This window comes from Phalacrocorax carbo, chromosome 16 (assembly GCF_963921805.1).
Source record: "Phalacrocorax carbo chromosome 16, bPhaCar2.1, whole genome shotgun sequence".
NCBI classification, from domain to species: domain Eukaryota; kingdom Metazoa; phylum Chordata; class Aves; order Suliformes; family Phalacrocoracidae; genus Phalacrocorax; species Phalacrocorax carbo.
Window position 1 is genome coordinate 5,040,150 of NC_087528.1, and position 26,469 is coordinate 5,066,618.

General features: G+C 44.1%; 2 long non-coding RNA genes across 2 annotated transcripts in view; both read right to left on the bottom strand.

The window, feature by feature from the left end:
• LOC135315982 (uncharacterized) overlaps window positions 1–26,469 on the bottom strand; it is a 106,226-nt gene that overhangs the window by 78,364 nt on the left and 1,393 nt on the right. The window lies entirely within an intron of this gene.
• On the bottom strand, window positions 1,121–26,469 carry LOC135315983 (uncharacterized). The gene is made up of 2 exons (XR_010375467.1): window positions 26,385–26,469; window positions 1,121–4,148 (listed from the first exon to the last, which is right to left on the bottom strand). It is a non-coding gene; the product is annotated as an uncharacterized LOC135315983 (long non-coding RNA).

Here is a 26,469-nt window from a genome sequence, read left to right on the forward strand (position 1 = left end):
CGGTTAGGAAGCTCCTGTCCTCTGCTCTTCCTGCTCAGCTGAGTTAGATGGGAAAGGATTCCCAACACCAAATAAGCCTCGGGCAGACAGCCAGGTTTCCAAGCCCCTTGCCGAAGGGGAGACCGTGCTTCTGCTTTTCTAAGCACTCTGTGATCTTGCACTTGCAAGGCTTCTAGAGGCTTTTTCCTCCCACTGCACATTAGCAATTCATTGAGTGATTTCTACAGGTCTGAAAGGGAATGGAGGGACAAACTTTTAACATATGGAGAGATGGAGTGGAAGAATTGCAGAAACTTCCTCAAGAGACTGTCATTAAGCCCAGAGCAATAGGGTCTATAGCCTGCTGCATTCTCCCAAAGATGCCGCAGCCAGAGGGAGCTAAGATGATCACAGGTAAAAAGCTGGCATCTCCCAAGGAAGAAGAGCTGTGTGTCTTCCAAAGCTCCCCAGACATCTTATATGACCTCAGGTAAGTCAATTCTCTTTTCCAGTTTCCCTCTCTGTAAAGTGGTGATAAAACTTCACAGGAAGCTCAGTTCATTAATTCTGAAAACATTCAAATACAACCGCAAAGATTCTCTGTAAATATGCAAATCCACAAATAAACCAGTATTCGTAGGGAAGGAGAAATCACGGGTGGGGCTGAGAACATTCAGAATTTGAAGTCTCCCTCAGCAGCCTCCTCCTCCTGCAGTTTCCTGGAAAAAGGCTGTTCTGATACAAGCACTGCTCTTGTAATGTGAATTTTGTTCAACAGTCTAATATTATTATTTCTAAATTTGCTAATACTGGATACAAAAACATCTGTATTCATGAAAACCTGCAAGTTTAAAAGCTCTCGCACATACAAACAGAAGCCGTTCCAAAGACCGTGCTGCATTTAGAAGGCTGCTTGGAAAATCTGGCTCTTAGTATCACCTTTGGTCTGGACATTAACCACAGCCCACACAAAAATAGTTACAAAACAGTTTTATGACTTTGAATATAAATGGGTGTTGGTAAAGAAGTACGCTCAATTTTTTTTTCACTAAAGTTGAAAAGTAAAAAAATACAATATAAGCTCTGTAAGCAGATTCTTCATGGTAAATAAATATGCAGAGATGCAGAGAATGCTAAGCGATCATTTTTAGAACATTTATTTTTGGCAGGATAAACACTTTCAGACCCCAAGCAACTTCTCTGTGTGTACAGAATCTCCAACTGTGAAAAGAAAACAAATAGCAGAGTTTCATTTGTTGTAATCAGGATTTTTTTCTTGACTGTTTAGGATAAAGCTGGATCACATTTGGAGTGGCTTGGAAATTCATTGTTTAGGCATTAGTCTCCAGTGGTAAACATCCTACAATATGTGTATAATACAGCAACTATTTTTGTACTTCAAAGTCTTCCCTTGTGATTTGGGAAGGTGCAGGATACAAACAACCTCTTCTTTTCCCTTCTAGGGAATGGTGGCTTCGTCGCTTGTCTTTACCCAGCAGAGATCCCTCATCGTCCTGCACTGGACTCCATCTACTCACGTAGAAATTAGACACAAAACACAGCAAATTGCACTTCAGAAATATAACTCTCTCAAGAAATAGGAGTATAATGGGGGGACTGTACAGTTCAGGAGCCTTACTATTCCCCCACTCCTCTGGGCACAGGGTTTTTTTTCAATACAGGAACTCACTGTTGACTCTTCAGGATGGAATATCCTGCAGATGAGGAAATCTGGGACAACAAGGACAGATGCTGGCTGGTATGAAAGATCACAGCTCCATGGCCAGTGCCCAACTGCAGTCCCAGCTACCATCACTCCCTTCTCAGAGGAGGCAACTTTCATCACTTTAGATAGAGGAACGGAAAGTTCAGGAGCAGAGCTGAAAAATTTATCTTCTTATTTTGAGCAACCCAGTGGAAATCTGGCTGCTCAACACTTCTGAAAACACCCGTCCGAACTGTCCCACACTGAGTGTCCAAGGAACGAACAGCCAATATTAGTCAATGATCTGGGAAATGTCGGCTTGCCAAGGTCACGTAAGTCTGTGGCAGGAGAAGTAACAAGATCATCTGGCTCTTCTCCTGTTTCTCAGCCACAAAACTTTCTTCCTCCCCTAACAATTACATATGTGGGTTTCCTTAACAGTTTCTTTTTACATTCCTGTTTAAACAGCACAGGGAAAAGGAAGGGGAGACTTGAGGTGGAAAATTAGTTTTGGAAATGTTGAGCAGTGTGGATTTGCCAACTTCTGTTCCTCCAGTCAATTCATTGTAGACACTCTCAGCTCACACCAAAATGCTATTTTTAGGCTGTACGTCAGACTTCACAACTGAGACTGACAGAATTTTTCTAAAGGCTTTTCCCTGAGAATTGAAAAAGAAAAACAACATGGAAATTCTGCTTCCCCCTTTGTGCTGCTGGGGCTCCACCGCAACTACTCCAGGGCAAAGCTCCAAAGGGATCCAGCCCCACAGGAGTGGCTTATTCAGCAAGTGTCAGGAGATTCCCAGCACGAGGGAGTTGTGCAGGTCTTTTACATCTAGAGAGACACGTGGAGCCTGAAAATGTTCTGGGGAGACACTCTGCAGCTAAACAAAGTACAGATGCAGAGCAGGGCTTCAGAAACACAGCTTTCTAATAAAATCCTTCAGCTGTTGCAAGAGCTGCCAGGCAGCTCCTCGGGGGCAGAGGCAGCTGCAGAGCCGCTGCAGTGCCAGGAGTGCCCGCTGCGGCCCCCAGCCCAGCTCAGGCACGAGGGCTCCCCAGACCTTCACCACCACGCCTTCACACTGCTCAGTGGTATCCACTGAGCTGTAGCCTTTAAATGAGAAGGCCAAAAATGCAGAGGTGGCACCTTCTGCTACAGTGAAGTACCAGCAAAGCCTCCAGTAGCAACAGCCATCTCTCTTGCATTATTTGTTAAGCAGTTGTCATGCTGTTGGACATGGCCATTAAGAAATTATAGTTTCTACATGGTTATTTTCTGAAGTCAACAGGTGTCTAAAGCCAGCTTCCAGCTCTGCCTGCCATCCAAATATGAGGAACTTGAAGCAGGTTTAACTCTTTGAGTTTTTTTAGAGAGAGACTCTGTGCTTGCAGTCTTTGCTATGGCTGTTTTGATCAGGCCACGTACCTATTGACAGCCCTTGCTGACAGAACAGGGCTGCAGTGAGGATGTCTCATCCACACATAAGCCAGTGGCTCATCCAAAAAATGTATTGCCGTAAAAGACTCGTTATTGAGATGTTGCTAAGCATTTTTATTCAATATCCACATGGATATTTGAGACTGCCTGATGATAATGCAGATTGTTTCAAATATTCCACAGCCATTTACCCATAAGAGGCTTTGGACAAGTAATCCAGCTAGATTTTAGTTTGCAGATCAATGTGTCTAGATATTTCACTGCACAGTTCTACAGAGAAAATGTAGCATCACCGTGCTAGCCAAGGGAGGTGAGTTCACACAGGTGTAACTGAGCACAGAATCCACCTCCCAAGGGTTTTCTGGTGCTTCCTGAAGCTGACAAGATTAATTTAGCGATCTGGAAATCTGCTGCCAAGCCCACGTCCCCAAAAGACTGCATAGCAATAGGAAGATTAAAAGCAGATGGTTCAGCAACCAAGGTTTTATAGTTAAATTTTAACAGACTTAAAATTCTTGGGCTTCATAGCAGCATCTTCATTCTTTCCTTCAATTCAGCGTGTGTTAGTATCTTTTGAGCACTTCCTTAGGACATGAAGCCAAGCACATCATGCTAACAATGTGACCTCCAAAATATATGCACCTTCATGATAGGCTTAATAAGAAGTTAAGGAAATGTTGATTCTAGCTCAACCGAAGCACTATGCAATTAGACCATCTCCACATAGTTGTTAATTTCCACATAAGGATGATAGAATTTAAAATATGAAGAGAGAACATTTCCAGGAGGGGCTTTAGCAGCTGAGTCTGTTAAACACAATTTAAATGCTATTGGAGTTGATAAAGAGCCTCCTCCATTAAGGTGAGGTAGTTGAAAAGGCTTAAGGGTGGCTCCTGGGAGCTGATGCCCACACACTGCTCCTGAGTTCCCATTCCTGTCGGACCCACTGCACCCCTCTGTTGAGGGCAGCAGGGGCAGGAGTGATGTGGGTCAGGCTGTTGGCATGCCCAGGCCTCTGGAGATCTGTGATGGAGAGGAGCAAAGTGTGAGCAGCTAGAAGCAATAACAGTTCTGGAAGTTACCTAACAAACTTTTAATTTCTCTGTCCATCCTGGGTCCGTCCATCCTCTCCCACTGCCCTGCTATAGCAGCCATACGGCTTTGACGATTGTACCAGGCCAGCCACAGCTCTGTCACTGTTGTGCCAGGTTCCCTACTTCAGGCTCCCCTTCAGGTAAGTAAGAGTTAGACTCCGGCCAGTCCAGCTCCAAGCCTCAGGGCATTGGGGCGATATCCCCCCTAGATCTTTTAGTCTCTGGTGCTAATTCTGACCACTTGCATGAGTGGGCCAGAAAACGAGGCACGTCCAACCAAAAATGTGCCTGGATGAATCCTTACAACTTAGCAACTTACTCCAAACTTCCAATTAATGTCAGAAATGAAGGGAGGACAAGCGTCTCCATTTGTCTACTAGAAATCTTCCCTCTCTGCAGAAGTGTCAGTTAAAACTATCCCCCAGACATTCCATGAGGCCCAACAAACATCAAATGCAAATGAAGTACACAAAAAGTCTCTACTGGGCATTTCTTCCTTGCCAGTATCTTAGAAAAAAATCTTATAACACAAGCCCAGGATCGCAACTGACTTTATGGCCACCCTGTGCAGAAGCTGAATGCAGGTGCAGAGTTAGCAAGGACACAGCCCTTTCTTCATGTTGCCTGCACTGAACAGCCTCAGGATTTGCTTTCTAGAGGTCATTTCAGTTAGCTCTCACAAAGGCACTCTGGTGGGACCAAGCAGCAACTAATTCTCTCTATGAATGGCAAAAAAGAGCTTCACATTAATAGCCTTTCTTTACCAGAGCACCCTGCGATAGGGTAGACCTTCACACCACCAGCCTCAGGGTCCTCAGCTGCCAAGGGTGAGGCATTGCAGGGACAAATTTCCTCCTCACAGGTCAGGCCCATGTCACCACACTTGCCACTTCAGAATAAAGCAACTGCAATGCCTGATACTGAAGCCTTCATCCAGGGAACACAGCTGGCCTGATTCTTCCCATCCCTGAAAAGAGGCTTGCAGGAGTGTTTCAAAGCCACCCCATGTTTCTGGGTGCCCACTGTGTCGTGCCGTTCTGCACACTGAGGTGAGGCCAGCTTTACCCTCTCCAAATGTCACTTCGAAGGCATAGTTACAAGGACAAAAAACTGCACCTGCAAAAGCTGAGGAGGCCTGTTTTGAAAAACCAAACCCCAAAATACATTTGGACACATGAATATAGCAGCCAAACCTCAACTTAAATCTTCCATATGAAGTGTAAGGAATCAAATAGCCATCCAGAAAAGACGTCTGCAAAATAACTTGGCTCATAATATTTTCATTTGGGTTAAATTAAAATAATTGTAAATCTTCAGCGCACAGCACGAGAGCTTCGTTCTGTGTAACACTGTGCATATCCCATTAAGCTTTGTACTCAGTTCAGTCCTACAAAAATGCTTTGAAAACCAGACCGAGTTGCCTTTCCTTGGGCAACCAATCGCAAAACTGCAAGAAAGCAGAATAAGCTCCATGGGTGAACTTTCTCCATTGCAGTTAACCAGAGCTAAAAGAGGCAGGGGAACAGGAGGGGCAGAAGAAACATTCCTTGGAACGAAGTGGAAAAGCATCATTACACACTGATCTCTTGGAGCGGTGTTAAGCCTCAGCTGTGCATGAATTAGAAGCCAGTGCCAAGCCGACTATCTCACACATAAACATGGTTTATCTAATGATCCATTCATAATGACTTCCAAGTTGTGACTTCCTGGGCATCCTGGAGGTTTAAAGGAAGAAGGTATCCGTCCTCGAAGGCTTGTGGTTCTTCCACACACAAAGAATTGAGCCCTGCTGGCTGCAACTCAACTCTGTGGGGAGGAAGAAACTTTGGACATAATTTGCCAGGCTTTTTGCTAAATCCAGAGGATCAAGAAAAGCAAAGGAGGTGAAAAATCACCTCCGTTCACAACTCTGTTAAATCATTGCTCATCACTACAGATTGGATTTTGATAACATGCTCAGAAAGCTCAAGCCACGCATTGGAATGGGAATTTACAGCACAAGACATGTAGAGTTGCCTCTGAAAATCATGCTAATTCCTGCTGCTCCTCCCCTCATTTTGGATCATTTTGCCTCCACCATCCTGTCTTGATAACCCAGTCCCTAAGGGTATTCACAGAACTGGTGTGAGCAAAGCATGGGAAGAAGGGTGTTCACAGACCTTGCCTTCTTGATCCAGGCTCAAGGATGGTCCCAGCTGGGTGAAATACAGACACATGATGAGACTGCTTGGCCCCTTCCCATACACAGCACAGTCGCGTCTGATCCCGTGGGATGATTCCACAACGCAGATGCTACTTGCAAAGGTATTGTCCATGTGGTACTCCTGGACCACGAACAGATCACCTGAGCTCTGGTCTTCACCCAGTACAGGAAGCTGTCACGAAGGCCAGGTTACACTCTGCCCTGCATGATATGGAAACTCCTGCAGCTCACCACAGTGTACTTTTGTGTGCTTCCACTGCATGGGGAGCTGCATCTAGCTCTGATAATGAAACACACTGATATTCCCTGCTTCACTCCTGAGCATCAGCCTGAGTTCTCCTGGAACCCCTCAGCTCCTCCTTTCCACAGCACGGCATTTTGTAGGAACTCAGCCCTAGCCATGCAGCTAGAGCAGAGCCGTCCCTCATGCCTAGGTCCTATTGAACCTCTCATTGACTTTGCAAGGCTTAGACTCAATCACTCCATTTCTCCAGTCCAGCTGTAAACAGACTATTGAAATTCCCACCCCACGGCTGTATTGGCACCAAGTGCCAACCTTAAAGAGGGTTTAAGAATCTTTGCTAAAGGTGGCACAGAAGGGCAAAGGTTAATGATAAATTGGCACAGTTCTGCTCATTAGTTCTTGTAGAGGAAGAGTTCAGAATAAGTTAAACCCCAACACATGAATTTATTTCTAGAGCTCTTTCTGAAATTGCTCCTTCATATTGGTGCCAATAAATCTTACATTCCAGCCATGCTTCTCTAATAGATACAGGCATAAATTCTTATTTCTAGTTGGCCAGATTCATGACAAAGAAAAAGGAAAGAATAAAGCAAAAGCTGCAGCTAGCATTTATCTATCTCCATCGTGCACCCTTCTTCCTCATTACTCCTGCAGCTCTCATATTTAGAGGCAGCCAAGCTCTCCACATGCAGCTTTAATGGAACACCTATCCCCCAGCATCCAACTGCAGCATTCAGCTGGGACCACAGCTGCAAATAAAAACCATCGTGCACTTCCCGAACAGACGCAGCAACGATAGTGTGGATAATACCTTGTACCGCTGAAACAAGAGCCATCTAAAGATTCCAAAGTGCTTTATAGACATTCATAATTTAAGACAACCCACATCCTCCTAAAGGTGATACTGGATCCTTGCTTTGTAGATGAAGAATAGAGGCATTAAAAGATTAAGGGATCAAGGGGCGCGGAAGAGTAAGGCAGCACTGAACAAGGTCCTCCTCACAAGCCCATACATCACAGCAACTAGGCTTGTGATGGTTTCTGCAGGCACTGTAACCATTGCCGTGTGCTTCTGAAGTTTGCTTTATCAATTTCTTTGTTTTGTTTCGTTTCCTAAATTACTTTCTTAGATGTCGTTATCCCATCCCTGTCACCCTCACCATCTTCTCTGATCTGAACACTATCGTTTCATACCAGTACCAAGTACGCAGTCCATACCAAAGCCTTGGTGAAACAGCTACAGTGTTTTAGCTCTTTTCTATACATTAGATATTACTAATAAATTACCCTCCTTTTACTGACTTTCCTGCCCAGGCTGATGCTGTACAAGTTATGGCTTTAATGAGATAAGCTATCCTTTCCAGGAGGAACCTGGGGTACCCGTCTTGTTAAGTGGGGTCTAGGGTTTTCTAGCCTAGGGTTTTCATCCAGCACAGGTTCTGTTTACTGAATAACCCCTGAAGTTTCAGACCCCAATTTAAAAGTTTTAATTGATGCATACAAAAAAGTTAGATGAGGCACTGTCTCTCCTGATAGACCTCTCCCTGCAGACCATGAGACTGGGGAGTTTGAAAGAGCAAAGATTTTGCTCTTCCACTTCACTGCCATAAAACTTCTCACTCTAATTAATCCCAGTGAAATGAAACACAGCAGCCTAACGGATTCACCTGTTGTGGTGCAAAGTGCAAAAAGGCTGACTGAGTACACAACTTCAGAGGTGCGGGTTGGCTTTTCTAATGCACCTCTTTAATGAGCATCTTGTACATCAACATCACAGAGCACAGGACAGGCCAGAGAGACAACGGCAACAAAAGGCTTCTCCAATACTAGATAGAGGTGAAGCAGCACTGCAGTACGCTGAATTATAAATGAGAAAAGCAAATGTAAAGACAGCCTGTCTCATGAAATGCCAAAACCAAATACAAGGCTTACTCCAGCCAAAGTACAAGCTGAAAATAGAGAATCCAGTTTGCTTCTGAGCTGACCTGAAACAAAAGGCACAGAAAAACTCACACTGAAGGAAGAATACTGGAAGAGAAACCAAACCTACAAAATGCCTCAGGAATACAGTGGTATTCTTGTAAGGGCAATGGTTCTCCTCACTCCAAGTCACAGGTGTAACCAGGCGTAGTTATACCAAGAGGGGAGGGGACACGTTCCCTGCTGCAGTGGTCTCATTTGATGCGTGCATGGTTCCAACTTTGGGAGAAGTGCTGGGTACAGTTAACACATCCTCTGTGGTCCTTTCCACTGCTGTTATGCAGAAGCTGTCACTCTGGCAACTTTTAAAACTGGATACTTATAAAGCCTACCAGAGGACTATCAAGGGGGCAGACAAAATAGCTTAGTGAAAGAATGACCATTACAGCTATTTACTTAGGCGCTTCACTGAGCATAAATAGGTGTGAATCACAGCAGGCAGACAACCACTGCACCTCTGAGCCAGCTGCTGGCCGCCTCCTCCCCTTCCTACCCTTCCCTCGTCAATGGCTGAAGGAGGGCAGAATCAAACTCTGCCCTTCCCCACAAGTTCACAGTAGGAATAACTCCTGCGCAGGGATTGTTCTAGCTAAAATCTCAGGCCCATGACTCTGGCTGAACAAGGGGAAGACACAGTCCTTGTACAAGGTGATGAAGTCACAGCCTATCCCCTGTCCAGGAATGCCCAACCTCTAACTTGTAGGCCAAGACAGGGACAGGAGCAGAACCAGGCATACGCACCAAGGACTAGAGGAACAAAGCAATGCATGGTGCTAAGACTGGGGATGTGTGCTTTTATGTGCATCTTCAGGTGCCTCCGTTGAGCAATTCCAAGAGTGCCCATGAGCTACTTGCTGGTCTCTGTTCTTATCCAAAACATAAACCTTCAGATTACAATTTCATCAAGACAGAGCAGTACCTGAGACTAAACAGAAATTAGTTAGAAGTTCATGGAGCTCGAGAGCAGGGACATCCTAAAAGACAGAATTTTCTCCACCAGAGATCAGTAAAACTTCTTCCTCAAGGTTATACCAGCAATGTGATGAGGACATATCCACCAGTTAAGCTGTAGGCTGACAGCTCAAATTCAATTGCAATACTTAGCTCTTGTGTTGTGGTTTAACCTGACAGGCAGCTAAACACAACACAGCCGCTCGCTCACACCCCCTCCAGTGGGATGGGGGAGAGAATTGGAAAGGCAAAAGAAAGTTCATGGGTAGAGATAAGAAGAGTGTAATAATTCAATAATAATAATAATGAGAACAAAGAAAGAGAGAAACAAAACCCAGGAAAAAACAAGTGATGCAACCGCTCACCACCCACCAACCGACACCCAGCCTGTCCCTGAGCAGCGATCGCTGCCTCCCAGCCAACTACCTACAGTTTATATACTGAGCATGATGTCATATGGTATGGAATATCCCTTTGGCCAGTTGGGGTCAGCTGTCCCAGCTGTGCCCCCTCCCAGCTCCTTGTGCCCCCCGCAGAGTGTGGGAAGCTGAAAAGTCCTTGACTAGTACAAGCACCACTTAGCAACAACTAAAACATCAGTGTGTTATCAACATTATTCTTATACTAAGTCCAAAACACAGCAGTACAAGCTAGTAGGAAGAAAATTAACTCTATGCCAGCCAAACCCAGGATATCTTGATAAGTATACACAAAAAATGATACCACAAATGACAGTAAATAATTGTGCAGTAGGATTGAGCAGAGACAAAAGACGAACAATATTATGGAGATGAAATAATGATATTTTACACTTCAAAAGAGTACAATACAAAGCCAAGATTTTACTGATGGACTTTAGGTAAGGAATTAGTCATCATTGTACAATAGCAATTTGACTATCCTAGCACAGGACATGTCACAAGAAAAATGATTCAAAGCTTGGCCGCATTTTAGCTGTATCAACTGAAGTTGTACAACACAGTATAACATCAGATAGCAAAACTTATTCCAAGCAAGTATTTATATAGTGCTATTAAATGACAAGGATTTGGTTTAATTGGTGAGTAAATGAAGCTAGAGGTTGCTAAAGTAGTCTCTTGCAACCAAGAAGATCACTGGGGCAGAACAAATTGTTTTACTCTGTTTTGTGTGTCTGCATTTTAAGCCTTCCAGACACTATAGTAAATGAAATAATAACATTGTATAATGAAGATGGGTTGAAATAATGAGTTTGGGGTGAGAGGGTGAAGCAGTGACTTGTGTAGCAGTATTTCACCAGGGAAGTAGAGAGAAGCTGACAGAGTTTCTGCTTGGAACGGGATGAGGAAAAGTGGATCACTGCAATAAACTAATGGAAATCCTCCAGAAACAAAGGCAGCAGTTTAGGTATGTAGGACAGCTTTAGTCAGACTCAGTGAATTGCTGCAGTACCAAGAAAGTTTAGTGGTAATGTAGGCAAGAGTCAAAGCTCTAGGAGATGGGGAAAAAAGGGTTTGGAAAGCAGAGACAGACAAATCGAGACTTTTTTATAAACTTTCATGCAGCACTCACTTGAATGGACAAGGCACTGTAGCAGCATCCTTTCCAACAGAGCCGACCCAGAGACAAGATCAAGAGGCTGCTCTGGCAACGTGAACACGTCCTCACAAGTACTGAACACTTCCCTCAGCATCTCTGTTAGCGAAGCTTTACTCCTCCACGTCTCCAAAAGAAGTTGCAAACACCATCTGAACAGACCTATGGGCCAGGATAATTTACACCAGCTGGAAATCTGACCCACCTATTTAATGCAAAGGAATAGTCATGACTTCTTTCCAGCTGCATTGACCAAGATCTCTCCAACCTACTTTGAGAACCCTCTAGGCCTTGGGATATCGACCACAGAAAACTGAGTGGAAATCCCCAGCCAGGAATAAAACATTTTTAAAATAAATGGTTCTTGAGGGAAGAAAAAAAAAACCCCAAAAGTAAAAAAAAAACACAAAACAAAACAAAAAAAAGAAAGTAAAGAGGGGGAGGAGGAAGAAAGGAAAAGGTTTGTAGTTGTGAGATCATAAGAGTCCAACCATGTAAGTGATGACTAAGTGTAATCTTGTGTTTCAACAAGTTGAAGAAAAACATGTTTTTGAAACTGTTGAGTCTGGTGTTCCCAGCCAACAGATATTCTTTTTTTGGCCTGCAAGTGACCCTTTCAACTTGGGCTCTTCTCCAGCCTGTAGGTCCACAGCAATGATTAGAGAGTAGAAAATCCCTGCTACTGGCCAGCTGTGCTCCAAATTACCTTACTCAACTGTGCCTATAAATGTAATTGCTTGTTTCCATGGAATTGCATCAGAATGACCTGCTCACCCCACGCATAATGCATATATCTGTGATCTCTGTCTCTGTAGATAAAAATCTCTTTCTTCTGCACATGTGTGAAAGCACTATGAGGACAGAGTCAATTCTTCATTAACCAGGGAAATGGAGGGAGCAGATAAACCAGATACAGCAAAATTGTGACAAGTGCAAAGTGTAGGTAAGTTATGTCCTAAAATGTACAATAAGAATATGGAAACAGGGAAGAGTTCAGTGCTGCTGCTGACTATAGACATCATGTATCAACATAAACAGGCAGATGTACGCCAGGCAGCACAGCACGCATGGATATGGCACGCTGAGCCCAGCTCGACATCTCCAGCAGTTAATTACTACGGGACAGTCTGTCAAGGGATAACTACAATTCACACTGGTGGTGTACAAACAATGTGGGAAAACACTGTAAAAACACAAGTCCCACCTCAGGTGGCAGCAGAAATGTGTCCTGCTAACCTGGAGGAAGTGCCTTCCAAACTGAGTAACCGAGCTGCCTCAGCTCAGGCTCTCCTTCCCAAATTCAGTTAGCGTTCACTCCTTTTCATGCCCCTTTTCTCCTTCCCAGCTCTTCCACCACAGGCTGGAGGAACTGGTACTCGCAATTCCTATGGTAAATGAATGCTGTTCCATCCCAAAGCAGCCCACAGTAGAGCAGGCTTTCCTGTGGTCCAAGCAAAGGGGAAAGTCAAGTACAAGCAGAGGCATAGGAGGAGGATGTTTTGGTGGCTCCAATAAGAGAAGAGTGCCCTGGTGCAAACTGCAGTTTGGGTCACAGCGCAGGAGGGGAAGGAGACGACTACAAAGCCTCAGATGGCTAGAGGACAATGTTTGGCAAGAGCCTGGGTGCTCTAGGTAGAAAAATTTGGATCTAAGACAAAGGAAAACCATGGTTCAGTTTCAAGATGGGTCAGGTCAGTCATGAAAAGAGATACAGACATAGAGGAGGAGAGGTGAGAATTCACCTACTTTGCTTCTAAAAGAAAAGCCAGAGAAGAAGAAAATCAACTAAATGTAACAGCCAGTGAAATAAGTAAAATGCCTGGGAGGCTATTTTCTTAGTAACAATCTAATGTAAGCAGACCTTTGTATCAGGACATAAATGTGACTTCCACAAAGATGTAAGAGAACTCCCTTCATTCAAAGGCTGCCGTAGGATGGATGTTTTCACTGCGCTCCCTCCCTGCCCCACCGGACCCACCACCATTTCCTGTCAGGCCCTTCACATGGCAGGGCAGTCCTGCTCCTGACAATGACTGAGGCTCAGGACTATTGTAACCAAAAAATAAAATATGTTCCCATTAAAAAATGTGGATAATAGCAATTAATTCCACATTTTTGTGAATAAATATCATGTGTTTTGTGCCAAAGCAATTTGGCTTGTTCGCAGAAGCTAACAGTGACACATAAATCTATTTTCCTTGTTGCTCAACAGACCATCTCACTCTGCTGACCAGATTTTGCAGTGGAAGAGGTTTTTTCTTTCTATCTTTCAGTCAGCACTGTAAATGGCACTTACAACCCATCTTCATGTCAACCTGTGCGTTACAAAACTAATTCAAAGCTACTGAAGTCAAGGTAGTCCGGTGAGTGCTTGGGGTTTTCACCAACCACTGTCACTGATGACTTTCCAAGAGCTGCCCCACCATTTCCCAGGAGTGATGTCACTTGACTGGAGTCGATGACCAGGATCTCTCCCCTCTCCTGTAGCCAAACCCAGCAGAACAGATGCGCTGTGAGCATCCCTGCCGCCATGGCTACGCTGAACAACCCGTCCTGCTCTCCCTGTTGCACGGCCAGGAAAGAGCTCTCCCCTGGCATCTGTGATCCTGGGTTAGTGAGTAACAAGGATGGACCAACATCTGAGCAAAGAAAAGTCAAGCCATTCAGAAGAAAAACTAATATACCCCTGTCTTTTTCCAGCTGTATTTACTTTGTTTTACTCCACTGATTTCAGCATATGGAATTGTAGAAGTGTAAAACCAAAGTAAAACTGAATGGACTCCGGCTGTTTTGAAGCTTTACAGATGTTTGCTGGCCTTACGTGGGAGATGCATCACTATTTTATTGACCAAACTCTTTTTTGTTTTAATATGGAAAATCTCAGTGGCACTTCACTCCATTTGTCTTTTTTTTTTTTCTTCTTTAGTCATATGATAATGTACACTTATAACCGGTGAATCATCCCCCCGAAAAGTCATACAGAGAAAAATAGCTCGTATGTATGCCTCAGCGGTCAATGAATCATTGACGACAGGTATAATGGGAATAATTATATACTGCTGAGAAACTTTACCCAAAGCCCAGCTCAGAAGGCTAGTTTCAAAACTTCTGAGTCGTGCAGTTGGATCCAAGGTTGCGAGTGCCAGGTTAGGAAACAGGAGAATTTCAGATTTGTGTTACTGCAAGGAAACATCCTCTCCAAGTGTCTGTTATGTGTTGACAAATTGTTTATACTTAACCAAGCAATAATAATGAACAGTCTAAATAGACATTGATTTTTATGTTTTATGTTTTTAATTCACTTTTAGTGGGAGAATATCCTGGCAACAGAAATATGGATGTCAAGCTTTGGATGCCAGCCACTGCTTTATAACTATGCTATTTTAAGCAGTAATATGTATTATTTGGTATAACAACATATATTTTTAGGGTCTAATCCTGGAAGTTCCTACTCCAATCCAGAGAATTGTCTGGTTCTTGGATTGGAGACTCCAGTCTTCCAATCAAAGTTTCTGGGATTACGCATATGAATGCGAATTTGTAGCAGACGGTGTCCAGTCAGAAAAAGGTTCCAGTCTCAATGCAGTTTGCCTGCTGCCTCCTAGAAACAGTCAGTTGAAATACAAATGTGACGCAATTGCTCCAGAACACAAGTGTAAAACCCCTCTGTAAGCCAGCTCACAGAAACATACAACTTCAAGAAGACATGTCCATTGCGTCAAGCCCAGCTATAGAAGACGGCTTTGACACTCCCGTGCAGTGACATTACCCATTTTGAAGAGCGTATATTGCACAGAGTAGGCAGGACTGCCTAAGAGCCTGCATGGGCTGCTGACTCCACTTTTCAGATGGATTTGTATCCTGGGCTGAGCTCAGTCCGTGCCAGCTCTGGCAGCCCCCAAGCTTTTGCACATCTTTAATCAATGTGGAGCCAGGTCCCACAATCACCCTTGCAGGCAAAGACAGCAGCTATTTTTTCCTCATAGCTGCTGAAGCCTGTTTAGAGAGAAAAGATGCACGAGTGTGCCCTCTCACAGTAATGTACCTGCGTCCATTCCCATCGGGGTACGATATGAATTCTCTTAAAGTGCAGAATTTCTCACTCAAGGAAAACTAACAAAATGGATTTTGGATTAATCAGATCTGCCACGTGGAGCATAAGCCCTGCCATCTGCCAACGGCAAAGAGTAGTCCATAAGCACCAAATATGCTCTTCCCCCCCAAATATCCCAATGGTGCAAGAAAATGGTGATCAGCACCTTCCTGCTCCAGTCACAGCAGTACAGTGCTGGACACCAGCACCAGCATTTAAGTCAGTGATGCGATTATCACCCGTGCCTGGGAGGAGAAGGTGGTTACAGGAACTCCTTCAGTGGAGAGAAATAGGCACCTTCTGAGAGCAATTCATTTGATCCATCTTAGACGTCTGTCTTAGGATAAGCCGAATCGCCCTCTGGAGGTTCCCATTTCTCCTTGTCAACTGCAAAGGGAGCACGGCTCCAGCTGTGACCAGCTCAAAGATAAATGTCTGATTTCTGGACGCCTTGAGTTAGAGCAGAAATATCTCACCCTTAGCTGGGAAAGCAGTTGAAAAGAGATGAGTGGCTCCTGTTGCATTTCTGGGAAATGTGAGATATTATATGACCTGTTAATTTATTCCAGAGTTTCCCTTTATGCTTTAACAATACTGTTCAGTATTCAATTCAAGTCATAACGCTTAATGGCTTGTGGTCAGCTAAGCTTATCCTGCATTTCTATGCCAGCTTTAAAAATAAACAAAGCTGTGTCTACTGAATGGCACAATTAGAGCGATTTATCCTGCTCCTACCCCAAAACCCGTACCAGAACATACAAATACTACTTCAGTTCAAATCAGAGGAGATGGTAAAGTTCTTTACATCCTGCTGTAGAAGACTGCGAGAGTTGAACGGTTTGTTCAGATGAGAACATCACTCTTTAGGGGATCTGAACACTGGGGACGGCTTCAAATTGACACTCTGTTCGCTTCAGAAATGTCTAGTGGCCTCAGATAAGATCAGAGATGCAATGTGTGAGGGGCTGCACAGTTACTTAGGACTTGTTTCCACCACTGAGTTAACTCAGCTAATAATGTCAGTCTTGTCCTCAAAGTACCACTCATACAGAAAAGCTTTGACTTTGGAGGGTGATTTTAATAGGGGCTAGTTATCCTACATAGAAGCAACGTGGCATCATCACGTATGAGCTACCCCACTGTCAATTCCCTGTACGGCTCACTGGAGAACAGTTAGCTCCACTGCAGAGTTAACCCCGTGCTGCAGATAATCACCCTAGTAAGAGAGAATCCCTGTCCTGAAGAATTTACAACCAAAACCCACACACAAACCATGGCAGGAGTCACAGAGACAAAAGCGGTATAGCAGCTCTTACAAAAGCATGTTGGTGGCACAGCTGGGAACAGTATTTAATACCCAGCTGATGAAAAAATAAAACAAACAATCCCCAAAACCCAAAAACTTGCTGAAGGCACTCCATATCTCAGGCAATGGGAACAAAAGTCAATCCTCTTCAGCCTAGAGATACTTTTCTATCTCTCAGTGTTGCCAGCTCTTAAGTAAAATTGAGATTACAAAATTGTTTGAAAGTAAGATTCAAGGCTGACAAGCTCACTCCGAGATTTACCCCTAAGACCCTCAGTTTCTCTGCAGGCCTCTTCCACTATCCTGTTTCAGGCGTCAGTGGAACAGACTTCTCCTGTACACAGCTCGGTCACTAAGTAGTCACCCTGTATTTAGACACTGCCTGAGCACTAGCCTGAGCATCAGTGAGTTACACAGCCAAACGTCAAACTCTACAGAAGTCTTAAGATGTAAATGAGGACCAGCCACTGCAGGTGCCGACAAGGGATGGAGCTCTCCCAGACATGCGATGTTAAAATCCTAACATACAAAGTATGTGCCAAGCCAAGCCACTCTAGGTAAGCTCACCAGTAAGCCTTCCTCCTTGGCATCTGCATCACCTCAGAGGACACCCTCCCTTACAGGGTCTATGCACATTCAGCTGCTTCCATCACAATTCATGAAGGTAGATTGTAGTTTCTTGGCCCCAAAACAGTTCTCTAGACATACCCAGCCTATGAATCTGCTACACGGACCTTCTCCATGTGCTCAGCTTCCTGGTTTAAAAGCCATTAGCCAACTTAAATATGTCAATTTCTTAAAAATCCTGTTTTAATTTAATTTTGTCAGATATGACTGTAACTATTTAAAGCTCATTTGTGGGTTGTGTGCTTTCAAGAATAAACCATTCCAAGAGACTTCAAAAAGCTTCCATTTATCCTTTACTGTTTCTCTGCCCTTCTGCACCTTTCCCACCAGCTGCTGCAACACTGTCTGCCACCCCACCTCCTCCTGCTCCCGCATCCCACGTTCAGCGGGCTCCTCTGCAGTCAAAAGCTTTCTCCTACCTAGTGGTGCCTTTGTGAAAGACAAATAATTTCTGTTTGTTACATTCAGAAGGGAATTGTTTGGCCCTGCCTTTAAAAATGTATGGCATATTTTCAGGGCCTATCTTTTATACCCTTTTTTTGGAAATCTGTACAATTATGATCTTAGGATGAAAGCGCATTTTTAGTAGATCATGCAATGAGGCAGGCCATTTTATCCTAAGTGTCTCTATGGAACTTTGAGTGGTTTCTTAAATCTATCATAATAAAAGCACAGAACTGAACTACGAGGCCATCTCCAAAAATTCAAGCTCTTTTCCAATCTAAACCAAACCCTGTTTCTGCTAAACAGAATGCAGTTGGCACATTTGAGGGCAAGAGGATGAGGAAGAGAGGGAATATCTTAAAATATATTTTCTACATACTCTTCCCTATACTAAGCTATATAATTCAGGTTTCACTCAAATGAAGACTCCTCCCATGGCACACTACCCTCTCTTTCCCTCCTGCCCCATGAAAAGCAGTAGTTAACTACCGAGTCCTTTGCTTCCTCCTTTAAACGTCTCCAGCATCTATAGTTCCCACAGTTATGTCCTTGTAGTCTATAGACTCATATCTGATAATATCAAAGTTCTTCTACAGCGTCTTCTGAAGCAGGATTTCCAAGCTGTGCAGTGAATATACATTCATTTGCAGATCAAAACTGCCATCGTCATTACATTAAAATCGACCCGGTCAATCTAATACAACACAGATTCAGCACAGCCTTTGCATCCAGTCCTATGAAAATCATCTGCTGAGTATCTTCATTTCATGGAGAGGGCTCTGAAACTCCTCGGTGACTCCTGCCAACCTACCAGCATCGCTGCCTAGTTATGGGGACTGGTGACATGCGGCTCTTCTCTCCCATGACCTGTGTGTCCCACGAGAAAAAAATTAAGAGATAAAAAAGAAGAACACCCAGCCTGTGGAAGGGCCCTTGCTCAAGGTTTGGAAGAGCAATCCTTCTTCTTTTCTGGAGGACAGAGCGGTGCTCAGAGCATGTGGTAAAGGTGCCACGCAAGCACACGAGATGAACGAGGGCATCTGGCAGCAGTGTCTGATATGACAGCGTAAACCCAGGTGCTGCTGGCACAGCACCCGGCCTGCACTGCTGCCAAGACAGCGACACCAACAGCAGCAAACACTGCTACCATCCTTCCCTTAAACCTTCACAAACGCGCAAATGTGATGAGTTTTGTCAAAAGACCCTTGGTGCAAGAGACCCTCTGCACAGGGAGGGCAAAATCCCAACCAGCCTTTGCTCACATTTCCTGAGGACTACTAAAATCATGTGCTAATCCTGTCAAGGCTTTCTGCCCCCACTGCCAATGGTGCACACATAAATCTGCCTCATGCTTGCAACCACTGCAAAATCACATGCAGGAGAAGGAGCAGTCTTTTTTAGCAAGGCTCTGCTTTCAGGTTACCCTGCTGGGTCGTTACACACCCAGTCACAACATACTGAAATACAGTATCACGCCAGAACAGATTTGCAACAAATTCTCCTTCGAGCACCCAACAAGCCCCTTATCCCTGTCCCAGCCCAAAGTACAGCACAGCAGTGCTCCCGCCAGCCACCCGCAGGTGCAGCTGCACAGGCACCACATGAGCTTGGGGGAAGGATGGCACTCCAGAAATTCGGAAGGAGGAAGAGATAAAAAACCATATCCTCTTTTTAATCCACGTTTCACGTGCATGCTCTGGTTGTGAGCAACTCCCTGTTTCCTCCATAAAAATGAATGGAGGACCAAGTACCTGCCAAGGAGAGCAGCTACAGCATGCAGCAGGAAGAGGAAAGGAGGGGAGCACCACAAGCATCCTACCCTGCACTCCTGCTGGGACCACAGCAGCTGGTAGACTAGACGCTTTAACAAATCTGTTTCACAACATCTATTGCTCTAAAATGGAAGAAAGGGAAGGGGTGAGAGAGGTTGGGAGGACATAATTAAATTCCAATGGCAGGGACAGAGGCAGCAAAGTGAAAAAGTTTTGTTACTGGGAGTCAAAGGATTTACTCTGAAATCCTGGCCCCATGCACAAGGTCACTGGAATTCCTCAGCTTGCTGTTGACTGCTGCGTGGCTACAGGGCGGGCAAACTTCTGTGCCTCTGTATCCAAACCTGCAAAGGTAGGAATATGAGTATTTCCCCTGCTTCAGCAGGGCTTGTTGAGACTTGGAGGTTTGCAGTGTGCTGCAAGATCAAAGGATCAGAATAATATTACACATTCAGTACAGGTCCATGTACTATTTGCAACATCTGGAGGTGTGGCAGGTTGCTTAGCTTGCAAAGGAAAGCAGGAAAACAAAGATTTCACAAGCTCTTATATTGCAATTACTTCGGCTTGAAGTGGTCCTCTGAAAGATGGGCGTGCACGGCTGTTATCTACCAAAAAGCACTTACCTCAGAAGTACCAAAGTTTCAAGATTTGCCCTAATAGTACCGTAGAAGGGAGGACGCTGAGCTGGTTCTTCTCCTTGTGAAAACACAGTTTTTTCTTAAGTTTCTGAGTTGCCTCTCAACCATTTGCCCCTAGCACACTTCTCACTCTCTCTTTCTTTCTGTGGTCCTTCAGTTTGTTGGGAAACAATATAAATCCTGGCATTCAGAACGCTGCCACAGGTTGTGGTACCCTGAAAGGTCTCATATTTCTGGAGAAGTAATGACACTTTTGCTTGTCACAGTAAGCCAAGGTCTTTCTTACAGCAGACACAAACACAGAAGAAAATAAATGTATTCCAGGAAAGCGCAGCGATGAATTCACAATTACAAATGGGAATCGGTGTATTTGTAAACACATACAGACAAAAATATACGACACAGATCTCTTGTTCCAGCTACCACAAAAGGTCACTTAAATTAGACACCTGGACTGGGGACCTCTGGTAGATGGACTCTGTTCTCCCTCTTCTGCCTTCAGAAGCTCATGCTGCTGCCAGTACACCCACACCGGGTGGGCTCTGTCCTCCCTGGAGCTCCTTGGGTCCACAGTCTCCCAGGCTCCTGCTGCCCCATCAAATGAGGGGTTTGCTGTTCACAGTAGTTTCAGGATTTTCACATTTCCTAACTTGGGTATCACAACAAGCACACAAGTATCTCACTAAAAGCAATCTCCTACTTGCTGTTAATTCTTCCTACCCACCACACATGAGATACTACAAACACCAAAGACAGCACTGATGTTCCCACAGACACGCACACATATGTCCGCAGATCTTTTGTCTGGTTTAGGGGCTCCAGTTGCCACACCCCTCTTTTTTTTTTTTAAATTTAAGTATCTTAAAACATTTAGCAGTAAAGTGTTTGCCAAAGATTAAATGTTGATCCAGTGCTCAACAAAACCGACGAGTCTTTCCATTGACTTCAATAAGCTTCACAGGAACACGCACAGGTCACGCAGACTCCAGCCGGAGCACTCAGCACTTGGCAGGCTCAAGACCTGGTCTTGCCAATGCAAGCAACTAGGACAAAATGGAAGCAAAAATCAGGAAAGGGGTTTTTTTTATAATTTACCTAGGCTCCTGATTTAGGGCTAAGACACACAGCGAAAAATTTATAAGAGGTGCAGAAAATGCAATGAAATAAAACTGCAAAACACAGCTGCCAGGGAAGGTTGGGTTTGGTTCTTTAGAAAAAAGCACATTATCAGAAAATATGACCAAACTGAGGAAACCTATGGCGGGAACCTGAGATGCTGGAAATTACTAAGACTTTTACATGAGTATTGCAAGAATATGAAGTCTTACACAAAAAAAGAAAAAAAAGGCAAGCAAGAAATGTCTTGCTTGCAAAACTTTGGAAAAGTGGTCAAATGAAAGTCCACATTAATGCCAGCATTACCCGAGATCCTCATTACAGAAACAATACTCCCAAGCAGGCAACAGCAATGCTGAACTTTACTCAACAGCAAGGACAGCCAAGATTTTATAAAAAAGTTTCTCAGCTGATGCAGACAGCAAATAAGCCTTTTGGGAACGATGCCAAATGCAAGAGGAAGGACGATGAAACCAGATCTGAAAGAACCAGGAAAGAAGTTTACATGGATACTGCCTGCAAGTTTGACAACAGGACTGGAACGCCACACCCTCCACCCCACGCACACACAAAAAGCCATAGGTAGCTCTACACCCCACGACCTGAAACTGGTCGTCTCCTGGCTGGCATGATGCTGGAAGGCTTTACCATCGAGGGGCCCAGAATGGAACAAGCTACACGGTGTCTTAATCTGCTGCCTCAGTCAAGTAGAAAGAGGCATTAAAAAGCTCAGTGACTACAAACCGAATCAAAAATTACTGAGACAGGAAATAATGCAGAAGCTCTTCACACTAATTAACAATTGTATATGTATGCTGTGGGACATGGTAGCTGGTCCCTCACCTGAAGTCTTTCAAGCTGAAGTACTTCAAGGGTCCAATACGTATCTGGAATATTAGAAATTAATTTCCTTCTAACTCTATGAGGTCCTTTTTTGATAAAAGAAGCTTAAATTGAGACTGGATGTTGTTCTCAGAGATACATTCTGGTTCAGCCACGTGCTAATGGCTGTAATGCAGAAAACAGTGGATGAAATGCCACAGGCTGTAATACGCAGGTGTTCAGGCAAAAGAATCACAGGGGTCCCTATGGGCCTTGAAATCAGTGAACTGTGCAGAGAGCAATTAAACACTCTCACAATTGGAGATTACTTTGGTTTCCTTTGCTGAAAGCCTCAGAGTGCAGCTGGTTACCTCTTACTCTGAAGTTCTGCTCAGCAACCCTGAGCATGACAACAGAATAGAATCCAATGGATATGTGTGTATATATATACACACACACACACACACGCACATATATATGGCCTTTCTGTGTGACACCATGGAACAAAACAAGAGAAAAGGGATCAGAGAGATAAAGAAAGATAAGATCTCATGGAGCATTTGCAGCTGCTCAGACCGTGTACCACAGCGCAGTGACCTACCAATGCCACGCTCTGTGGTGATGCTCAAGTCAGAGCTTTGAATTCGCAGACAAGTAACAGCTAAAGAGAAATTACCATTCAAGTAAATTGAGATCCGGGACTCGGGGAGCTCTCTGCATCCCTTCTACCAGGCTGTTACTGATAAGTAATTCTACCAACTGAATTAGTTGAGCCAGCAGTTCAAACCAAAATGTGTCCTTATGCCCACTGACCAAAGAAATTAAGCTTTGCTCAGTAGCCTGTACAGAAGTATTGTTCTGATTTGAGAAAGCATCTCTATTCACAAAAGCACTCAGAAACATGCTTAAAATTACACTGTGTTTACATGTCACCCTGAATAATGAAGGTCTTAAGCATATACTTAAAAGCTTTCTTATGCTGGGTATTTGGAACTATACTGGGGAGTCAAGGAGAAAAAGAATATGCTTGTCCTTCTGCCAGGTCTTTTAAGGAAGACCAAAAAAAAAAACCAACCCCAGATATCATTAAATAGTAATATCATGCTGTGAACATAAACTGAAAAAAATGCACTCATAGAAGATTGTGGAGCATGGAGATTTACAAAACTATATGTTGAAATGAGAGACAAAAAGGATACTGGAGAGTCTAATGAGCACAAAGGAATGCGACACTGCACCTGTATGGCATTTCTTACACTAATATTCAGTGAGAAACAGGTGTCCTCATCTCCCAGAGAGAGAAACTGAGGTAAAGAACAGTTATATGACTTGCAAAATGCTGTATCAGATCTGGGAAGGCGCCCTGCAAGGCTGACTCATTGATCTCTGCACCAACACACCAGCAAGGCAAATTGTTTCCGAGCCCAAAAGGAACTAGGGCCAGGGATGCCACTGTTTGCCGTGATCGCGATCATGTGTCAAGGTCTTACAGATACCTGTTTTAGTAGAGAGGGTGACTATTTCTTCTAAAAAGTTTATAGTACAGCAAGCCCACATATCTTACAGATCCCGAAGTCTCATCTGGAATGAAGCAGTATCAATTCAGACTTTATTTAAACATATTGTTTAAATACAGTTTATCCCTCTTGATGCTGGGTTGAGAAGTTCAGTCTTTCAAGTGTACTTTCTTACCCCCAAATTTTATTCTATTTAGGAACTACCTGAAAATACATGAATGCAGAATTAAGTGCTCAGATACCTTAATCCTATTATCAGTAATCTATGATGTTTTTATAGGACATTAGACTGACGCGCCTCTCGGAATGTACACACCATGCCACAGCAGTGCAGCGGTGTCTGGGAATAGCTGTGAGAGGGCCCGTATGAGCTTACTGTGCCAATGCATAATGTACACAGCGTCAGTATCTGGAAAGAAAGCTCCTAAACATCCTGAGCCAAGAGAATTAAAAGCAAAATGTATAGCTCAGCTATATATTTTCATTTTTATAACATTCTGTTTCTCTGTGACAAACAACATCTTCCTTCAAATTCACAGTTCAACTTCATATATGTTTGTCCTCTGACCAACATTATTTGCTGTTTCTGCTCAAAATCATCTCCCATTGTTCCCTACATTAGCTCCTCTTGGTGAAATACCTAGTATGGTCAAATGAACAATGAATGGCAAACTTTCTAAATTTGAGCATAAACTTGTCCAGGAGTAAACCTTTTAAGGACACTTTAAGGAGATAGAAGCTTAAATTCCATTTTCAACAGTAATCTAGGGCCAGATTGTAAGGGTGCGTTGGCATTTAAAGATTTAGAGCAGTCCCTATTTTTATCCTAAATGGCTATATACCCTTCAAAAATCCAGCTGCTGCAAACCAAACACTGTTTACGCTGAGTGGGAGAGGAGGGCACAGAGATCTCAGAAATAGCTACACAGTCCAATCCATTCACATGCTGAAGGAAAAAACCATACAGGACTAGAGGCTCAGGCCTTGCAAGCCACATACCCGTGCTAGCGGCGCTTTAACAGCCCAGGATAACTGCTCAGTGCCACAACTCCACTTTCCAGAGTTGGGCTGGCTAGTGCTGTGCTTCACTGGCCCCAAGTCCTTCTGAAATGGGCTGCCAAAATCTCACCTCACACCCACCAACCTCCTTCTCTCCTTAGTACAGCTGAGGGTCATACCTTTAATAAAAGCTAATCTCTAATAAACAGCTAATAGAGAGTTTATATGTGATCATCAGCTGTTACAAACATTTACAGGCAAGAGTTGTGCGTTGCAGAATCTCATCATCCGTAGAGGCTCTCCAGCCCAAATGACCCAGCAATCAGCAGTCAGTTGCTCTCCAACCACTTATTGATCAGTAAAATTTACTAAACTAAACTGCTTTCGACTGTTTAACTGTTTACAAACTCAACTTACTTTTACAAGGAATGACTGAGAGGACTGTGAACACTACCAGTTTCAGTGGCATGAAAGGTCCCAGAAGGGAAATTCTGTGTATGGGGCTCTGCTGTACAAGGGTTAGAGACGGCTTTGTCCTTTGCAGAAGCCAGCATCAGACGACGCAGGTGTTGCTGTGCACACTGGCGCTCACTTCTCCTGCAGCTCCCTTTAGTGACAGTGTAAAAATGCTGGTTTTATTGATGGCACAAGATGCTCAGCCTAAGACAGAAAACCCTTTCATCAAATGCACTTATGCCTTATCCAGAGAAGACATCACGAATTAAGGACCTGATCCCTCAGCTCTGGGTCAAGAGTTCATGCAATTCAGTTTGTCCCCACTCAGCAAAGCAAACACACAAATACTGAACAGCAGTAAGACTAATAAGCCCGTGCTCCAAATTAACCATGTGCTTAAGTGTTTTCCTGATTGAATCTGGACTGCAGCCTGAGGACCAACAGAGCACCTTCTGCCACCTCCCAGCATGCAGAAGAGTACCTGGCTCTGAAGAGCAAGTGCCTCTACTGATTTCTGCAGCACTTTTCCTCTTGGGCAAGCATTGGCAAAACCCAGCTCAAGAGTACCACCTAGCCTTCCTACAACATTTTACAAACACTAATCAGTGAGCTCAACATCACCAAATTAGGTAGTTATCAGCTCTTGCACCTGACCTACAAAAGACAGATTTAAAAGACTGATTGATGACTAGGGTAGGTCTAGCCCCGCCACACATTAAGGAGTGCCAGAAATACAAACCCTTCTCCTGTGTCCCACAAAGCCTGTGCTTACAAGGCAAACGCCCCTCTCCGTCCTCTTCCCATGCTCTCTGCAGGAGCTTTGCTACGTGCACTCCCTCTAACAGCCGTGCTGGAGCTGAGCCAACATGACTGACTGACTCAGCAAGGGATGCTCAAGCCTTTGCTTGGGGTGAGATTCACTGGTATCAGTCCCCTGCCAGTGATACATCTCAGAAAGGTGACCAGCTTGCTGCAGCTCTTTTTCCCCATAACAATGGACTAGAGAAGGTTTGCGTGTTTCAAGAATAATCACAGTATAATGTATCAGCCTACACTTAGTATTTTATACCCGTCCAAAACCCTTTGACTCATACACACTCAAAGTGATACTCAGCCTCCGCAAAGGCTCACTATGCCCACCAGTGACTGCAGTCACTCCTGAGCTGAAGCAGAACAACAAATAACATCAAACAACAGTATCTTATTACAGTTTAGCCTAGGAAATAGAGGATATGAACGCACTCCCAAAAATATAGGGCATGTTTTACACTGGTGGGTACCTACAGCCTAAAGCACAGTCTTCCCACATAGACTGGTAAGTGGGAAATATGATATAAAAGCACCTATGCAGTGTGCTGCAATCGTTACATCGTGCTGGCTAGGGGCGAGCCAAACTGAGCCTGGAAGCAGCTACGTTACCCTTGTAACAGCGTGGTCGCAAAGCAAGGGCAGCCAGGCAGCTTCTGGGCATGAGTTAGGAGGCCTCAGCAACGCTGGTTTGTGC